This window comes from Pelodiscus sinensis, chromosome 8 (assembly GCF_052426305.1).
Source record: "Pelodiscus sinensis isolate ZL-2025 chromosome 8, ASM5242630v1, whole genome shotgun sequence".
Classification (NCBI taxonomy): Eukaryota; Metazoa; Chordata; order Testudines; family Trionychidae; genus Pelodiscus; species Pelodiscus sinensis.
In genome coordinates, this window is record NC_143059.1 from 13250608 (window position 1) to 13256302 (window position 5695).

Consider the following 5695-nt stretch of genomic DNA (forward strand, 5'->3'; position numbering starts at 1 on the left):
TGGGGGAAGTCTTTCTGGAAAACTCCACTGCAAATTCAGTGCAGCAGACCATGGAAGAATTAACTAGGAGGTCTTGTATAAATACAAAACTAGGCAAAAATTGCATAGGAATGGATGTTGCATGTTCTAATAAGGCAATGATGGACAGTGAAAATATGAACACAGAGAATCAGTATCTTATCTATTATAAATAAGCTACAAGATAATAGAATATTTTTAGTAATCATACAGGTTAAGAATAAAAATAATGAAATATTTATCGTTAAGCTAGGCTCTGTAGCTTTCCTGCTTGATACGGATTTATTCCAGCTCTAAAAAGCTACAATTATTAGCGAATAGTTGTTTTAAAGTAGATTTTCATTATGCAATTTGTTCTTAAATCCTTTTTTGATCTCTGGGAACAGGATTTCATGTTTATACTTGTTAGGATAACTGCCCTCTGGTTCGACAATTACCCATTTAAAGAACCCAGCCCTGAGATCGGTAGCAAGAAAGAAATGAACATGCTGCTGGGGATGGGCCAGAGTTGGTGAAAAATCAAAGCTAATGTTTAAAGTTCTGAAGCAAGAAATGCAGATAACCTGCTGAAACCAAGATTTTAATATATGATCAAAAGCTTCAGAGGGGTACCCATGTTTGTCTGTAACTGGAAAAACTTTAAAAAAACAATGAATAGTTTTGCAGCACCTTAGAGAATAACAAAACATGTAGAGCAGTGGTCACCAACCAATAGATTGGGATGTACCAGTAGATCTTGGAGCCTCTGGCAGGTGATCCTGATTGGTTTGGCCAGGCAGCTATCAAGGACTGGCACTTCAGTTGCCCTTCCACCCACTGTCATGTTACTCCTGCCCTCTGCCTAGGAGCTGTCTCCCCGGGAGCCTCCAGCTTGCTGTGCAGGGTGTGTGTGGGGCGGGGCACCGATGTCAGGGTGTCCCTCCTCACTCCACTTCTGTACCCTATCTCTACACAGAGAGAAGAGGATGGAGGGAGCTTCTCAGTACAAATCTCTGTCATCCTGCAAGGCCAGGCCAGGAGTAAGCCTGCCTTAACCTCACTGCTCCACCACCTGTCTCAGTTAAACGGGGCCCAACCAGAGCCTGTATCCTGAACCCCTGTCCTAACCCTGAACCCCCTCCTGCACCAGACGTGAGTCCTGCACCCAAACTCCTTCCCAGAGTTTGCACCTGGCACCCCTCTTGGACCCCACTCCTCCACCCTGGGCTAAGGCCAGAGCCCCTCCCACACTCCAAACCTCTTGCCCAAGACCAGAGCCTACACCCCAACCCCCTATTCCAGTCTGGTTTAAGTGAATGAGGATGAGGGAGGAAGGGGGATGGAGTGAGCAGGGTGTTGCCTTGGAGAAGGGGTAGAGCAGGGGCAGGGCCTTAGAGAAGAGGTGGGAAGGAAGTGGGGCCAGGGTATTTGGGTTTAAGGTAGATCTTACATTGCACTTAAATTGAAAAAGTGACCTTGTGGTTAAAAAGGTTGGAGACCACTGATGTAGATGCTATCATGAGCTTCTTGGGCACAACCCACTCTTTCAGATGAATGGAGTTATTAAAGGCCCAGTTTCTAAATAAATAGGAGTGGAGGAGAAGGGGGGAGATAAGGGGAAAAAAGGGAACGTAATAGTCAAGAATAAACATACCGGCTGCGTGTAGACTGGCATGATTTTGCGCAAATACTTTTAACGGAAAAGTTTTTCCGTTAAAAGTATTTGTGCAAGAGAGCGTCTATACTGGCATGGGCCTTTGCACAAAAGATTTGCTTTTGCTCAAAAGCATCCGTGCCCAGTGTAGACGTTCTCTTGCGCAAGAAAGCTCCGATGGCCATTTTAGCCATTGGGCTTTCTTGCACAAGAAATTAACTTGTCTGTCTACACTGACCCTTTTGCGCAAGAATACTTGTGCAAGAGGGCTTATCCCTGAGCGGGAGCGTCGGCATATTTGTGCAAGAACCACTGATTTTGTACAGTACAAAGTCAGTGTTCTTGCGCAAATACTCGCAGCCAGTGTAGACAGGTAGCAAGATTTTGCGCAAAAGCAGACGCGTTTGCGCAAAATCTTGCCAGTCTAGACGCAGCCACCAAGTTATTTTAACCTTTCCTCATAGGTCAGGTTTTTCAAACCTTGTTATTTTGGTTGCTGTTTTCTGGACCCTACCCAATTTGTCCATATCTTTCCTGAAATGTGGCAGACAGAATGGGATGCAGTATTCTAACAAAGGCCTTACCAGTGCTGATTGAAGTAGGGTAATTATCTCCCATGTCTTACACAAAACTCTCTTTGTAATATCGGTCTTTTTCGTAAGTCTCAGAAGGGTAGCCATGTTAGTCTGTAACTTTAAAAACAACAAGTAGCCTTGGGGCACTTTAGAGACTAACAAAAATAAATAGAATCATGCGCTTTTGTGGGTAAAACCATTGTTTATACTGAATTTGTGATCTGCTGTAAAACTTCCAGACCCTAGCCAAATAATCCCCACATTTTTAATTGTGAATTTGAATTTTTTCAACCTAAATTTCTCTGCACTTGTCTATACTGAATTTCATCTTGTTGAATACATATTAATTTTCTAATTTGTCAGGGTCATTTTGAATTCTGATCCTGTCCTCTAAAGAGCAAGCAACCCCACCTAGCTCAGTGTCATCTGAAAATGTTATAAGCATACTTTCCAGTCTATTATACAAGTCACTAACGATAATATTGACTAGTACAATACCGAGGACTGACCCTTGTAGGGCTCCACTGGATACCTCCTCCCAATCTGAGAATGAACCATTGATAATTATTCTTTAGCTACATCTACACTGCGCATTGTTGCGCAAGAAGATATGCAAATGAGCTGCAGCAATGAATATCACTGCACCTCATTTGCATGCCTAATGAGCCGCCATTTTGAGGAAGGGGCTTTTGTGCAAGAAGGAACTGTTTACACTGCTCCTTGTGCAAAAAACCCCTCTTAAACAGGAGCCGTTCTTCCTAAAAATAAGTGGCCAAACGGCTCCTGCGCAAGAGGGGTTTTTTGTGCAAGCAGGAGCAGTGTAGACAGCTCCTTCTTGCACAAAAGCCCCTTCTGCAAAATGGCGGCTCATTAGGTATGCGAATGAGGTGCGGCGATATTCATTGCCGCACCTCATTTGCATATCTTCTTGCTCAAAAATGCGCAGTGTAGAAGTAACCTTTGAGTATAGCCTTTCAGCCAGTTGTGCACCCCTCTTATAGTAACTTCCTCTAGACCTAATTTCTCTAGTTTGCTTATGAGAATTTCATGGGAGTGGGACTGTATCAAAAGGCTTAGTAAAATCAAGATATGTCACCTTGACTTCTTCTCCTGTTCCCTAAGCCAGTAACCCTGACAAATAACATTGTACTGTCTAAATGTAAGAGCAAAACTGAATTTCCAAGATTTTTAATATTTGTATGTTTTGGAGAAAACTACAGGTTGAATCTCTTAGTCCAGCACCCTTGGGACCCGACTGGTGCCGAACCAGAGAATTTGCCAAACCACGGGCAATATTGTCTAGCAGCATTACCAACACTTCCACTGCTTACTTGGCTCTTAGAAGACATTTAGAGGTAGATTAGAGCCAAATAAGAGCACAGAATACAGATAGCCAAGACTGGTGGCTGTAAACAAGCTTTATGGGACCACAGAAAACTTGGCCACACCCATCATAAGTGGACATGCAGATAACTAAAATCATGTCGGACCACGGATGTTGCGGAACCAGAGAGTACCAGACTAGAGAGATTCAACCTATACAGTGCTCTGAAATGTTTTTCTCCCCTACTTTATAGACAGGCATTCTTCCAACTTTAGTCCAAACTGACTTAATTTTTTTGCCTTGGAGTTTCTGTGGATTTTGAATACAGAATACTTGTGTTACTTTCGTGTCAATTACAATCAAAGACATTTTGAAAAGCTGTTTATAGTGGTTATTGTTTCAGCTAACTGATAAAGTTAAAAACAAAACATGAGTAACAGAACTGCAATATCATGTTTAAAATACAAAACCTTTATTATGAGAAGTCACTGCAGACTTAAGGCATATGTGGCCTAGCACCAAAGACACAAGCCTTAGGAAGGCCCTATCCATAACATTGCTGCCATCATGGCAAAAATCTCCCAAACAATTGCACAGAGGATTTATGGCTGGCCCAAGTGCAATGGCAGTACTTTCCAATTTCTAGGTACAATATAACGTGCTGTAGAATATTTCATAGTCATGTTTCACATGCTTTTAGGTATTTATTATGATGCTAAGGCCTATTTTGATGAACTGTTGCACAATGACATTCTCAAATTGAATCTGATCAATGCCTTTTGAACCCCCAAACTATGGATTTTTCTAGCCTTGCTCAAGAAACCCACCAATGCTTTGGTGCCAGCATCTGATCTGTTGACTGCATACTGGGAAAATGCTGAGGGTGGGGGAGTAGAGGAAGAGTCTCTGAAAATTGAGTTCTGAACCAGCAATGAGAGGAGTTGCTGGTACAGACAGACCTCGACTTTAGAATATTCGAATTACGACACTTACAATGACTGAACTGACACCCTGATTCAACTTACATTGTTTTGATTTTATGATGCTTGATATTGGAATAGAATGGATTGTGGTTCCAAGTTACAACGTTTTGACTTACGATGCAAATTTCAGGAGCCAATGGTACGGTAAGTCTATACTTGAAGTTGCAAGCAACTAGGTGGAAGAACACTGAGCAGGCCTATTTGCAATGGCTAGAGCTTTGTGTGTAGATGGAAATTTTGTATCCTAACCCAATCTGCAAAAATGTCCACAGATATAAAAAGCAGAAATCTGCAGATTTATGGGTCTTTACAGATTCCAGGCAGGAATAGGGAATATGTTGATGTCATTAAAAGGTCACAGGGAGGAAGGTTTGGAGGAAGGCACTGGGGGACTGAAAGCTCTCTGTTGTTGTTTTCTGGCTCTACTGTATGCATTACAGAGACAGGTTGAGTAATCAGTTCTCAAGGGAAACTTACTCAAGGGCTGGCTTCTATTTCTAGTCATGCCACCCGACTTGTGTTGTTACAACAATTGCACATGGCCAATATAGGTCAAGGTAATGCAAACACGCAAACTATACATCATATTAACTCAGTAGTGAGGATAAGTAGAACACTGCAAATCTGCAGCTACCCTCTTTATAGCTGCGGATCATGTTTGCAAATCTGATGCGGATACAAATTTTGTATCCACACAGGGCTTTATGGAAAAGCACTTTGACTGGCGATGGGTAGGGCCCTACCAAATTCACAACCATGAAAAACACATCACAAACCACAAAATCCAGTCTTCCTGCTGTGAAACCTATCTTTTTGTATGGTTTACTCCCATGACATGCAGATTTCATGGGGGAGATCAATGTTTCCCAAATTGGGAGGGGGAGGGGATCCTGACTCAAAAGGGAGGTGAAGGGGGCTCACAACCTTATTTCAGAGGGGTCGTGGGTTGCCACCCTTATTTCTGTAGCACCTTTCAGAGCTGGTGCGGGCAGAGCAGGCTGGTCAAAGTAAGAATGGCAATGCCACACTGTCATCCATCTCAGCTGCACAGTCAGGCTCGTCGGACCCCAGCCGGCGCTTTGCTGCAGGCCGCTTGCAACTGCTTTCAGGTGCTGCAGACGCGCACGCGGCCCACACAACCCCGCGTGCAAACCCCCCTCCT